Below are 15205 nucleotides of genomic sequence, written 5' to 3'. Positions count from 1 at the left end.
GGAGCCTACAGAGGCAGGCAGGCCTCCTTGAGCTGTGGTGGGCTCCACCCAGTTCGAGCTTCCAGGCTGCTTTGTTTACCTAAGCAAGCCTGGGCAATGGCGGGCGCCCCTCCCCCAGCCTCGCTGCCGCCTTGCAGTTTGATCTCAGACTGCTGTGCTAGCAATCAGCGAGACTCTGTGGGCGTAGGACCCTCGGAGCCAGGTGTGAGCCAGGTGCGGGATATAATCTCGTGCACCATTTTTTAAGCCCGTCGGAAAAGCGCAATATTCGGGTGGGAGTGACCCGATTTTCCAGGTGCCGTCTGTCACCCCTTTCTTTGACTAGGAAAGGGAACTCCCTGACCCCTTGCGCTTCCCGAGTGAGGCAATGCCTCGCCCTGCTTCGGCTCACACACGGTGCGTGCACCCACTGACCTGCGCCCACTGTCTGGCACTCCCTAGTGAGATGAACCCGGTACCTCAGATGGAAATGCAGAAATCACCCATCTTCTGCGTCGCTCACGCTGGGAGCTGTAGACCGGAGCTTTTCCTATTCGGCCGTCTTGGCTCCTCCCACCTACAAAGCAGTTTTATAAAACATTAGAAGTTAAGTACTATTAATTATGTGGTAATTTCCTCACCGAATCCATGCAGTAGATGATACTGTTTGCTATAGTTATTCTAATTCTACAAATGAGGAAACATTCCATTATATTTTCATTTTTGTACCTTTAAGCATCTCCAGGTCAAGGTTTGTCTCTCTTTCATCTGTGTAAAAGGCATACAGTGTACATTCACTAAATGTTTAGATGAATGAATACACAAACTAAGGCTCAAGGGGGTCAAGGGATTACTAAAGATCAAATAAATCAGTGTTAAAGTACATACTTTTGGCATTCAAATCCCATGTGTTTCCCATAATACCATATTTTCAAGTCTCCTGTGTTCCCTACACGTTTGTTCAAGCCCCATTAGGTAAGCTGATATCATGTTGTTATTCAAAGCCCAAATAGATGTCTTCCACAGTAATCATTGACATGGCATATCATAAGACTTCAAGGAAAACTAAAACAACTGCACAAATTTATTTACTCGAAAACCTTCAGTTTATTATAGCAGACATCTACTAAGTGCCTACTGTGTGCCAGCCACTATGCTGTATTCCCCGGGAATAGAACGTGAAAATGAATAATTATCTAGACTGGAAGTATCTAAGCACCTCTTTTAATGAAACTTCTTTCTGTCTACCACATATTTCATCACTTCATCCTATCAGCTATCTATAAACTGAGTTCAGATATAATTCAAAATATGCCAAAGGAGTAACAGTCAGTCAGTGGATTTCTTTATTCGCAATCATAACTCAACTTTCAGGAAAAGAGGACAACCGTCGTTTTAAGAAGTCTTCTATAAACAGTGATGATCCTAACTTCCAAAAATCTAAGAACTCAGCATTTGAGCATGGAGCCTCACAAATTCCCCATATACTATTCACTTAGGGTAATTTAAGATCTTTCTTTCTGGAGCCACATTCTAGAGATCTTAGTACCACCACATACTTTTAAAAGGTATTAACCACTTCTCTCATGGATTATGGCTTTCAGTGAAGACAGCTTATTTCTTTTTTTTTTAAATAAAAACAACTTTATTAAGGTATATTTTACATATCAAAAAATTATTCATCTTAAGTGTACAATTCAATGATTTTTAGTGACTTTACTCAGTACAACCATTACTGTAAATCAGCTTTAGAACATTTCAATTCCCTCACAATAAAATCCCTCTTGATCAATGTTTTTATATACTTTAAGTTCTAGGGTACATGTGCACAACATGCAGGTTTGTTACATATGTATACATGTGCCATGTTGGTGTGCTGCATAGTATTCCATGGTGTATATGTGCCACATTTTCTTAATCCAGTCTATCATTGATGGACATTTGGGTTGGTTCCAAGTCTTTGCTATTGTGAATAATGCCGCAATAAACATATGTGCACATGTGTCTTTATAGCAGCATGATTTATAATCCTTTGGGTATATACCCAGTAATGGGATGGCTGGGTCAAATGGTATTTCTAGTTCTAGATCCTGAGGAATTGCCACACTGTCTTCCACAATGGTTGAACTAGTTTACAGTCCCACCAACAGTGTAAAAGTAAAAGTGTTCCTGTTTCTCCACATCCTCTCCAGCACCTGTTGTTTCCTGACTTTTTAATGATTGCCATTCTAACTGGTGTGAGATGGTATCTCATTGTGGTTTTGATTTGCATTTCTCTGATGGCCAGTGATGATGAGCATTTTTTCATGTGTCTGTTGGCTGCATAAATGTCTTCTTTTGAGAAGTGTCTGTTCATGTCCTTTGCCCACTTTTTGATGGGGCTGTTTGTTTTTTTCTTGTAAATTTGTTTGAGTTCATTGTAGATTCTGGATATTAGCCCTTTGTCAGATAGGAAGATTGTAAAAATTTTCTCCCATTCTGTAGGTTGCCTGTTCACTCTGATGGTAGTTTCCTTTGCTGTGAAGAAGCTCTTTAGTTTAATTAGATCCCATTTGTCAATTTTGGCTTTTGTTGCCATTGCTTTTGGTGTTTTAGACATGAAGTCCTTGCCCATAGCTATGTCCTGAATGGTATTGCCTAGGTTTTCTTCTAGGGTTTTTATGGTTTTAGGTCTAACATTTAAGTCTTTAATCCATCTTGAATTAATTTTTGTATAAGGTGTAAGGAAGGGATGCAGTTTCAGCTTTCTACATATGGCTAGCCAGTTTTCCCAGCACCATTTATTAAATAGGGAATCCTTTCCCCATTTCTTGTTTTTGTCAGGTTTGTCAAAGATCAGATAGTTGTAGATGTGTGGTATTATTTCTTGTCTTTATGCTGAGCACTAAGTAGGACTGTTTAAAAACCAGGAGCATTTATACAGTGACACTAAAATAACACAGGTCTTGGATTTGTAATTTTGTCACAAAATCCACTCACATTGGAAACTAGATTTTCCCAAAGTCCAAGTAAAATGGTGTGCCTTAGTTGAACAGGCCAGGAGAAGATTTTACCATCAGGCAGGGCCCAGCTGCTATGTTCTTTTTTCTATGTGGGTAACCATCCATTTAATTAAAGTCAGTGAATTTTAAAACAGAAAAATAAGAGGATAAGCTTTATGATTTAACAAGTGTCTTAAATGTCAAGTGACTATAGCCTAAAACATCTCCAGATTTTAAAATGAAATGTTAATATCTTTATTCTCAGTCATAATATCTTTTGGCGTCTTTTTACATTCAAAATCTGTTTTGTCCTTTTTTGTTTTCACTTCTGAATTCTGGGTGTCAAATTATAATATGATATTGTACAATTAAGTTTATCCTGTTAACAATAAATAGTCCCTTAGCAATTATTGTACTCTGTATATAGGAATTAGTTATCCAAATAGCTAGCTAAATACTTCAGCAATTAATTTAAATGTTAAAAATCATCACTGCAGTAATACATTTCATCACTTGCTTTCTTTGGCCAATATTCTAGCCTAGTTGATAATTTTTATTTAAAAGGTGGTCCCTGGGATTTTACTGGAAATTAGTATAACAACCATGATCTTCTGTTATCCAGAATATTCAGGGCATTGGGTTCTCAGATCAAAACAAATATTTAAATAAGAAGTCATTAAAATCACCTTATTTTTTAATTGATGTCTTATAGAATTACAATATGTATATGTGGCATCTAACATACATATTCTTTTCTAAAAGTTTACATGTCAGTTGTTTGATACATGGAACACCTTTTTTGTACATATTTAAACATATCAAGGAAATAATCACATTATCAGAGTAGACCATAAACTCCAATTTAATTGCTAGCCTTTTTTCTGGCTAGACCATCTGATTTGATATACTTTATATCAAATACTATACACTTTATAATGAGTCTCATCACATTAAATAACACAAATTATTACCCCAAGTTGGCATTTAGAAACAAGGGAGTATGATAATTGTATAGCCGGGAAGATTTTAATAGATATATCAGCCTGGTGATGTGGCTCACACCTGTAATCCCAGCTACTCAGGAGGCTGAGGTGGGAGGATCACTTGTAGCCCAGAGCTCGAAACCAGCTTGGGCAAGACAGTGAGACCCCTTCCCTTAAAAATTTTAAAAAATAAAAGTAAATTAGCCAGATATGATGTCATGTGCCTATACTCCCAGCTACTCTGGAGGATGAGGCCAGAGGATCACTTGAGCCTAGGAGTTCAAGGCTGCAGTAAGCTATGGTGTGATCATAGGCACTCCAGCCTGGGTAACAGAGCAAGACCCCATCTCTGTTTAAAAAAAAAAAGAAGAAGAAGAAGAAGATGTATGAGAAACCCTATTAGCAATGCAATTAGACTAGCAGCAAAGGAAAGCAAGTGATAGTGTATTTTTTAATTGTTAATTTTATCACTTATCAAAAAAGGCTTGAACCATTGACTTTAATAGAATACTGATTACTCTGATAATTTTGGGATGAGAAAACAAACATATCAATACTTGGAACACAGTCTCTTTCTCCATCCCATCCTGCTACCAGAAAGAAGAATAACATATCAGTCACCTAATGGGCAAAGAACACATTGATTAGGAAATAGCTGTCACTTATAGTTGAAAGACTCAAGGCAGATGTGACAATATAACAAATGTATGATTCTCTTAGGCAGCTAGAAAATTAGAAACAGGCCATTAAAATGTACATGCTAGTTAGTAAGAGGAAATGCCACTGGCCAAATCATTTGTAGGTTAGAGTCCCTATGTAATGACATATGTTTAATATTAAAGCTATCTGTGAATATATTTTTCTTTCAGAGTCTTCGCTTCACTCTTCTTAACTTCTGCCATTCCTGTTATTATCCAGCTTGCCATTCTCCAAATTACATATCTTCCTGACAAAAAAAAATTGTCTTTTATCTGATTCTCTTACTTATATTTTCTTATTTAAAAATATAATTTAACAGTCACACCAGGTGGAACAAAAACATGGTGTTTCTCTTAGAATTCCCCTGTGAGTAATGAGAACAGTCCTGAAATTTTTACTCTGCCAAGTGTAACCCTTTGAACTATCTGGAATGAGCCAGAGAACTTCAGCTTAGTAGTGTAGGTCACAGGCTAGTCCATAGCCACACTGTCTTTTTCATATTCTTACCCTGCAGGGATATAACTGGATTAAACTCTTCCTGAGCAAATTGGCATCCCTCATTAAAGATCAACAAGAGTAACCAGGCTCATTCCCCAGAGAACTGCATCAACAGCCCAACTTTAGGTCTACAATAGGAACCTCCCAAAGTTCAAGGTGTGCTCAGTGAGCTTAGACACACCAATGAAGCACACCCTGGACTTGTAAACATTAGCTGGGCACAGTGGCACACACCTGTACTCCCAAGTACTCAGGAAGCTGAGGCAGAAGAATCCCTTGAGTTCTAGGCTGCGGTGATCTACAATCACGTCTGTGACTAACCACTGCACTCCTACCTGAGCCACATAGCAAGACTGCATCACAAAAAATTGCCACAGAAGTCAACACATGCCATGGTAGCTGGACCCTTTGACTGGGTATACAATGTTCCCGATTCCCAGAACATGTATCATAAGACCCCACAAATAGGATAGAGAGGCAAGGAGTAATAGGAGCAACTGGCATTGGAGAGGTTGCTCCTTGTCATTAGAAGTCCTTTTCATAGAGCAGTAAGACAAATACTGCACTTCCTTTTCTTCTGAAGACAAAATCTTGGATGATGATAAAGGCTAAAGGGCATGGGATTTGGAATTAGGCTGCTGAAATTAAATCCCAGCTCTATGTAATGAAATAATATTAAAGCTATCTGTGAATATATTTTTCTTTCAAAGTCTTAGCTTCACTTTTCTTGTTTATTTAATTAAAATTAAAATAGTTTAAATTTAAATTATTAATTTATGTATTAATATGATTAATTTAATTAAAATTAAAGTTTTAAATTTTCTTAAATTTCCTCATGATAGAGATAATAATATTATCTACCCTCATACAATTATTGTTAAGAATAGTTGAAATAGTACACAAGAAGTACTTGCCACAGATTTTGGCACATTATAATCATTCAAAACCTGTCAAATCTTTTATTATTTCTTACAGAAAATATTCTAATTTTTATCCTTTATTCTCTTTTGGTGTTCTTTGTCTCCATTTTAATTAATGTCAATATAGTATTGTTTCAGATACCATGATTATCAGATAAGATGACAGACTGTTTCAGATATTGTTACTATCAGTTTGAGATTAACAACTTCTTGGAACAATTTTCTCTTTGAGTTACACAAAATATTGATTATCTGAATGTGTCCTTTTATCTTGTATCTTCTTTTCATCGAGATACCATTTTTCCTTGACTCAGGGCAGTGCCAGTAGAGTTGTAGGTATTACCGTTAGATGAAAATTCCTTGTGGTTTAAAACCTTTCAGAGAGGCCGGGCGCAGTGGCTCATGCCTGTATTCCCAGCACTTTGGGAGGCAGAGGCGGGTGGATCACCTGAGGTCAGGAATTCGAGACCAGCCTGGCCAACATGGTGAAACCCTGTCTCTACCAAAAATACAAAATTAGCCGGACATGGTGGTGTACGCCTCTAATCCCTGCTACTCAGGAGGCTGAGGCAGGAGAATTGCTTGAACCTGGGAGGCGGGGGCTGCAGTGAGCCGAGATCGTACCACTGCACTCCAGCCTGGGCAAGACAGAGCAAGACTCTATCTAAAAAAAACATAAAAACCTTTCAGAGAAATAGAATTCAGTGTTATGTTGACTCAGAGAAAAACACATACACGCACACACACTCATGTTCACATACCAAGAAAGGTAAGTTTTCAGTGACTTTTTTCTTCAGCTAGTGGGTCTTCCTCTTCCTACCTGTTATATCAGTGTGTATGTATTATTTAAGTTCTATTTTTGACAAATAGATGTCAGAGCTAGAGTATTCTAGCGCTAGAATCTAATACTTCATATCTAGTATTTGTAGACAGCAAAGTTGGCTTCAATATCTTGCCTAAAAATAGAATGCATGGGAATTATTACAATGTAATTTATCTCCTATACTGCATTGTTAATTAATTCAGGATCCTAAATTACAACATAACCTGAATGACATTAATCAAAGTTGCATGTCAGTGTATTATTCTCATGGAGAATAAGAACAAAGCAACCTTGAAAACTTTTTTTGTTTGTTTTTGTTTTTTGTTTTGTTTTTTGAGACAGTTTTGCTCTTGTTGCAGGCTGGAATGCAGTGGCACAATCTCAGCTCACTACAACCTCCACCTCCCTGGTTCAAGTGATTCTCCTGCCTCAGCCTCCCAAGTAGCTGGGACTACAGGCACGTGCCACCATGCCCAGCTAATTTTGTATTTTTAGTAGAGGTGGCGTTTCACCATGTTGGTCAGGCTGGTCTCGAACTCCTGACCTCAAGTGATCCACCCACCTCAGCCTCCCAAAGTGCTGGGATTATAGGCGTGAGCCACTGCGCCCAGCGAAAACTGTTATTTTTAAAAAATTACATAAATAACATGTACTTGAAGTATATTGGAAAATCAGACTATAATGCAAGCCTGGACAGAAGCACACAGGCATTTGAATCTGGTGGTTGGAGTGTCTGATATCACAAATGCCTTTAATGTATTTATTATAAAATATTAAAAACTTATCACAGATACTTTACCTTTGGGTAGACAATCGTGATGTGCTAACATTTATGTGGTATAAATTGATATAGTATTTTTTGTTGTCTAATACCATATTTCAACTGAAATATGTTACAAGTGTTAGGTCTGACACATTTGGAGGATTAAATTTTCTTTCAATTATTTATTAATTTAACAAAAATATATTGAGTGGCTAATATATGCTAGGCCTGTTCTAGGGTCTTAGAATACAGAAGTGAATAAAACAGACTCAAATCTCAGCCCTCATAGAGATTGCATTCTAGTGGGGGAAGACAGACAATAGGCATACTAAGTAAGTTATTTAATACTGTCTAGTGTTAGGCAGTGTTACGTACTGTGGGTGGGAGGAAGAGGGAATAAAGCAGAGTAAAAGGGATTGGGATTGCTGGGCAAGAGGGTCTTTGATTGTATGTAGGATTATCAGAGCAAGCCTCTCTGAGAACATATCATTTGAACAAGGATTTGAAGGAGGTAAGGGAGTTAGACATGTAGTTATCTTTGGAAGGCCATTCCAGGCAAAGAAGAAAGCCAGTGCAAAGGCCCTAATATATAAGCACTCCTAGAATTTCCAAGGAACAGTGAAGAGGCCAGTAAGTTGCAGCAGAATGAAAGAGGGAGGTTACAGAGTAGAAAATGAAGACACAGTTAAATGGGAGGTGGAGAGTGTACACTAAGTAGGACATAGGACAAGACTGTAATCTGAGTGAAACTGCAGACTAGAAGGAACAACAGTTAAAGCAATGAGACCAACTAGAAGCTATTAAAATACTTCAGTTTAGGAACATACCTATTTGGGGTAAATAATAAGAATAATTCAGGCAAAAGTTGGTGGTGGCTTGGACCAAGGTGATAGCAGTGGAAATAGAAATGAGTGTCTAGAGTTTGTATATATTTTAAATTGTGGATATTTATTCAATTTCTTGGCAGATTGAATATAGAGTATAAGAAAAAGAGAGGCCTGTAACTATAACTATAGGGTTACTGGCATGACTAAGTGGAAAGTTGGAATGGCCATAACTGAGATGGGGAGCAGGTAGGGGGAATAAAATCAGGGATTATGGGGGGTTTTTTGGTTTTGTTTTGAAATGGTGTCTCACTATGTTGGCCAGGCTAGAGTGCAGTGGCACGATCATGGCTCACTGCAACCTGCGCCTCCCAGGTTCAAGCGATTTTCCTGCCACAGCCTCCCGAGTAGTTGGGACTACAGGCATGCGCCACCACGCCTAGCTAATTTTGTTGTACCTTTTAGTAGAGACAGGGTTTTGCCGTGTTGGCCAGGCTGGTCTCAAACTCCTGACCTCAGGTGATCCACCCGCCTCAGCCTCCCAAAATGCCGGGATTACAGGTGTGAGCAACCACACCCAGGCCTGGGGATTATGTTTTGAATACATTAACTTGGTAATATGTGTTAGACATGAAAATATTGATGTTTAGCATTTAGTTTGATATGAGAGCCTAGAGTTCAGAGATTGGCAGTCTATGCTGGAATTATACATTTGGGAGTGTTGGGGACTAACCTAAGTCAAGTTAGTTATATATAAGTCTTAGGTTCTTTTGGCAATAACTGTAGCCATCAAAGAATGTAGTTACCAAACATTGGTAACTACTTTCCTTACTGCCAGTAAACATAAAAGAAAATCTCTAACCAAATTCTGTACAAATAAAGACATTAATGAAATAAACATTCATTAGCAAGCAGATACAAAACTATTCATATGTTTTATATACTCTCTGAGTATTTAGGTAATCCAGCCACTACTTTGCATGAATGGTTAACTTAAGGAAGATAAGACATATATCACAAAACTAAACAATATCTTGAGATAACTAAAAACAAAACACAAACAAAACCAAACATATTGGATGAAGCAAAAGCAGTACTCAGAGGGACTTTATGGCTGTAAATGCAATGTTAAAAAAAACAAAGATCTCAAATCAGCAACCTAATTTTATACCATAAGGAACTTGAAAAGAAGACCAAACTAAACTCAAAGCCAGCAGGAGGATGGAAATAATAAAGATTTCAGCAGAGATAAATGAAATAGAGAAAAATAATCATCATAGAAATCAAAAGTTGGTTCTTTGAAAAGATCAACAAAATTGACAATCTATTAGCTAGACTGAGTGTTTAAAAAAAAAAGGGAAAAGGCAAATAACTAAAATCAGAAATGAACAATGGGACTTTGCTGCTGACCTTATAGAAATTAAAAGGATTGATAATACTATAAACAACTGCATATCAACAAATTAGACAATCTAGGCCAGGCACAGTGGCTCACACCTGTAATCCCAACACTTTGAGAGGCCAAAGCGTGAAGAATGCTTGAGGCCAGGAGTTTGAGATCAGCCTAGGCAACACAGTGAGTCCTTGTCTCTACAAAAAAATTTAAAAATTAGCCATGTGTGGTGGCATGCACCCGTAGTCCTAGCTACTCAGGAGGCTTAAGCCCAGGAGTTCAAGGCTGCAGTGAGCCATGATTGTGCCACTGCACTCCAGCCTGTGTGGTAGAGCAAGACCCTGTCTCAAAAAAAAAAAAAAGGCACAGTGGCTCATGCTTGTAATCCCAGCACTTTGGGAGGCTGAGGTAGGCAGATCACCTGAGGTCAGGAGTTTGAGACTAGCCTGGCCAACATGACGAAGCACCAGTCTACTAAAAATACAAAAATTAGCTGGGTGTGGTGGTGTATGCCTATAATCCCAGCTACTTGGGAGGCTGAGGAGGAGAACCACTTGAACCCAGGAGGCAGAGGTTGCAGTGAGCTGACATCATACCACTGCATTCCAGCCTGGGTGACAGAGTGAGTCTCCATCTCAAAAAAAAAAAAAAAAAAGATAATCTAGATGAATCAAAGATGTGCCTGTAATCCCAGCACTTTGGGAGGCTGAGACAGGCGCAGATCACCTAAGGTCAGGAGTTTGCGATCAGCCTGGCCAACATGGTGAAACCCTGTCTCTACTAAAAATACAAAAATTAGCTGGGTGTGGTGATGCATGCCTGTAATCCCAGCTACTTGGGAGACTGAGACAGGAGAATCACTTGAACACAGGAGGTAAAGGTTGCAGTGAGCCAAGATCACACCATTGCACTCCAGCCTGGATAACAGAGCAAGACTCTTGTCTCAAAAAAAAAAAAAAAGTGTTCCCTAGAAACACACACAATACAAAACTGACCCAAGAGGAAATAGACAATGTCAACCTACCTGTAACAAGTAAAGAGATTGAATCAGTAATTGAAAACCTCCTGAAAAAGAAAACTCAGGGACCAGATGGCTGCACTGATGAAATTCTACCAACAGTTTCATGAAAGGAGAATTTCATCACTTTTACTGAAACTCTTACAAAAACTAGAAAAGCAAATACTCCCTAACACATTCTGTGAGACCAGCATTACTCTCATACCAAACCCAGACAAAGATACTACAAGAAAGCTACAGACCAGTATCCCATATGAATATTGATACAAAAATCTTCAACAAAATACTACCAAGCAAATCCAGCAGCACATTAAAAATATTTATACATTATGACCAAATGGGACTTGTCCCAGGAATGCAAGGATTGTTCAACTTAAGACAGTCAATCAGTGTAATACATGGCATTAATAGAACTAAGGGAAAAATAATACATGGTCATTTCAATAGATACTAAAAAAAATTTGACAAAACTCAACATCCTTTTATAATTAAAACACTCAGCAAACTAGGAATAGAAGGGAACTTCCTTAACATCACAAAGGGCATTTATAAGAATAATCACAGCTAATATCATCCTTTATGATGAAAAGCTGAAAGCATTACTTCTAAGATCAGGAAGAAGATGAGGATGCCCACTTTCACTCCTGCTATTCACCTTTTTACTGGAATTCCTGCACTTAGCAATTCGGCCAGAAAAAGAAATAAAAATCTTCTAAGTTAGGAAGATGCAAAATGATTTCTATTTGCAGGTGACATGATTCTGTATACAGAAAATATCATATAACTCACAGAAAAAAATACTGCAGCTAATTAACAAATTCAGCAAAGTTATAGGGAACAAGATCAACACCCAAAAATCAGTTGTTTCCATATACCAGCAAAGAAATTTTTAAAAAAGAAAAAAAAATAGTTCAGTTTGCAACATTTAGAAGAGTAAAACACCTAGGAATATATTTAACCAAAAAATTGAAAGATTTATCCACTGAAAACTAAAAAACATTGCTGAGAGAAATTAAAGAAAATCTAATAAATGGAAAGACATCCCATATTCATGGATTGGAAAACTTTAAGATAGCAATATTCCCCAAAACAATCAACAGATTCAAGTGGTCTGTTTGCAGAAATAAAAAGCCAACCTTCAAATTGATACGAAACTGTAAGGGGCCTCAAAAAGCCAAAACAATATTGAAAAACAAAAGCAAAGCTGAGAGGACTTACACTTTCCAAATTCAAAAGTTACTACAAAGCTACAGTAATCAACAAGCATAGTGCTGGCATAAAGATAGACATATAAACCAATGGAATAGAATTGAGAGACCATAAATAAATCCAAACATCTATGGCAAATTAATTTTTGACAGGAGTACCAAGACCATTCAATGGAGAAAGAAGAGTACCTTCAACAAATCATACTAGAACATTTGTATAATGACATGCAAAAAAAAATGAAGTGGGACTCCATATAAAATAATTAACTCATATATAATAATTAACTCATGGATCAAGGACCTCAATGTAAGGGATAAGGTTGCAAAATTCTTAGAAGCAAACATAGAAGTAGATCTGCATTTCCTCAGATTTGACAATGGATTGTTAGATTTGACACCAAAAGCGCTAGTAACAAAATTTAAAAATAGATTAGATTCTGCAAAAATGTAAAGCTTTTTTGCATTAAAAAACATTTTCAGCCAGGTGCAGTGGCTCATGCCTGTAATCCCAGAACTTTGGGAGGCCACAGCATAAGGCTTGCTTGAGCCCAGGAATTTGAGACCAGCATGGACAATATAGTGAGAACTTGTCTCTAGAAAAAAAAAAAAAAAAAAAAAAACTTTTAATTCGCCAGAGGCAATGGCACAGGCCTGTGCTCCCAAGCTACTTGGGAAGCAGAGCTGGGATCACTGGAGCCCAGGAGATCGAGGCTGCAATGAGCCATGATTGTGCCGCTGCACTCCAGCCTGGGTGACAGAGCAAGAGCCTGTCTCAAAAGAAAAGTCTTTTTTCTTTTCAACAAACTGAAAAGGGAGAAAATATTTGCAAATCTTATCTCTGATAAAGTTCTAGTATCCAGACTATAAAAAGAATGTTTACAATTCAACAACAAAAAAACAGCCCAATTATAAAATTGACAAAGGACTAGACATTTCTCCAAAGAATTCCAAAGTAGCCAATAAGCACAGAAAAAGATGTCCTACATAATTGGTCATGAAGGAAATGCAAATCAAAACCAGACTGAGTTACCACTTCAGAACCACTAAGATGGTTTTAATTAAAAAGACTGAAAATGACATGTCAGCAAGGCTGTGAAAAATAGGAACCCTCATACATTGCTGGTGGGAATGTAAAATGGTGCAGCTGCTGTGAAAAACAATATGGCAGTTCCTCAAAAAATTAAACCTAGAATCACCATATGATCCAGAATTTCTAATATATACTCAAAAGAACTGAAAGCAGGGTCTCAAAGAGGTATTTGTACATCCATGTTCATAGCAGCAATAATAGCCAAATAGTTCATAATAGCCAAAAGGTAGAAACAACCCAAATGGCCATCAACAGCTGGATGGATAAACAAATCAAAGTGTATACATAAAATGGAATATTATTTTTCCATAAAAAGAGATGAAGTACTTTTCATGCGCGTCCGTGTAAAGAGACCACCAAACAGGCTTTGTGTGAGCAATAAAGCTTTTAATCACCTGGGTGCAGGCAGGCTGAGTCTGAAAAGAGAATCAGCAAAGGGAGATAAGGGTGGGGCCGTTTTATAAGATTTGGGTAGGTAAAGGAAAATTACAGTCAAAGGGGGTTTGTTCTCTGGCAGGCAGGAGTGGGGGTCGCAAGGTGCTCAGTGGGGGAGCTTTTTGAGCCAGGAAAAGGACTTTCACAAGGTAATGTCATCACTTAAGGCAAGGACCGGCCATTTTTACTTCTTTTGTGGTGGAATATCACCAGTTAAGGCAAGGACCGGCCATTTACACTTCTTTTGTGGTGGAATGTCATCAGTTAAGGCGGGGCAGGGCATATTCACTACTTTTGTGATTCTTCAGTTACTTCAGGCCATCTGGGCGTATATGTGCAAGTTACAGGGGATGCAGTGGCTTGGCTTGGGCTCAGAGGCCTGACAGTACTGATACTTACTATAACTTATATGACCCTTGAAAACATTATGCTAAGTGAAAGAAGCCAGACACAGTTGGTCACATGTATGGTACCTTCTATATGAGGTATCTAGAGTAGACAAATCCATAGAGAATGAAAGCAGATTAGAGGTTACTGGGGGAGTACAGGGTGTTGTTATAGGGTGATGAAAAAGTTTGCAAACAAGAGAGAATTGATAGTTGCACAACATTGCAAATACACTAAAGGCCATTTGATTCTACACTCTAAAGTAGTTAATTGTATGCTATGTGAATTTCAGCTCAATTAGAAAATAAGAATGGACTGAAATGGATGCTTTCACTGAAAGCTAATGGAAATGTAAAGTGATGCAACCCTCTCCTTAGGAAACAAGGTTTCTATATTCAAGAATAAGTTCTAAACTTTTACTACTCTTTGATCCAGTATTCTGTATCTAGGAATGAAAGAAACTAATCTGGGTGCAAACAAATATTGATTGGCAGAGATGTTCACTAAAGCATTCTTTTTTTAATAGTGAAGGATTAGGAAAATTCCTTTATCTCCAACAATATGGAATTAATTTTTACATAAGATATTATATAGGCAGGAAAATTATATTTTTGTAATGTCTGTGTAGATATCACTTTAGAAAAATAATTTTAGAAGTATACATAATAATACATGTCTTTTACGCTGTTTCCTTTGGCTTTCTCTTAATGGGATTTTGGTGTTTCCATCATTTTTCTCTCTGCTTATTTATTTTTCAAGAATTTTCATGATGACTAAATACTCATAAATAATACTGAGTGAAAATAATACTAAACTATGCTAAAATGTGTTTATTTATGCACGCACTTGCCTTGGAGAAAAAAAGTATGTGACTAAAAGTATGCTAAAATGTAATAATGATTATCTCTTCATTTTAAGTTGTTGGATAATTTTACTTAGATTATTCTCCTTATACTTTTAAGCTTGCTTATTGCATAGACAATTTTAATAGTATAAACAGGAAAACAGAAGCCTAGTTTGATGTCATGTAGACAAAATAAGTCTTTTAACATAAGGGGTTGTGGAGACCAAGGTTTTATCATGAAGATGAAGTCTCCAGGTAGCAGGCTTCAGTGACAGTAGATTATAAATGCTGCTTCTCAGACTTAAAGAGTCTGTTCTATCAGTCTTAAGGGCTTTGTATTGATGTTAATCCTGGTCAGCT

General features: G+C 37.5%; 1 protein-coding gene and 1 long non-coding RNA gene across 6 annotated transcripts in view; one reads left to right on the top strand and one right to left on the bottom strand.

The window, feature by feature from the left end:
• Positions 1-15205, bottom strand: part of LOC134757506 (uncharacterized) — a 114137-nt gene that overhangs the window by 75532 nt on the left and 23400 nt on the right. For 3 of the 4 annotated variants that reach the window (XR_010131556.1, XR_010131557.1, XR_010131555.1), the window contains exon 5: positions 459-556. This is a non-coding gene — a long non-coding RNA (uncharacterized lncRNA). Of the gene's footprint in view, positions 1-414; positions 557-15205 lie in introns of all 4 variants that reach the window. The other variant, XR_010131554.1, reaches the window with a different exon arrangement.
• Positions 1-15205, top strand: part of ITFG1 (integrin alpha FG-GAP repeat containing 1) — a 304948-nt gene that overhangs the window by 278102 nt on the left and 11641 nt on the right. The window lies entirely within an intron of this gene.

The sequence above is a fragment of the Gorilla gorilla genome, chromosome 18 (genome assembly GCF_029281585.2).
Source record: "Gorilla gorilla gorilla isolate KB3781 chromosome 18, NHGRI_mGorGor1-v2.1_pri, whole genome shotgun sequence".
Lineage (NCBI taxonomy): Eukaryota > Metazoa > Chordata > Mammalia > Primates > Hominidae > Gorilla > Gorilla gorilla.
This window is presented reverse-complemented; position numbering and strand designations above follow the sequence as displayed.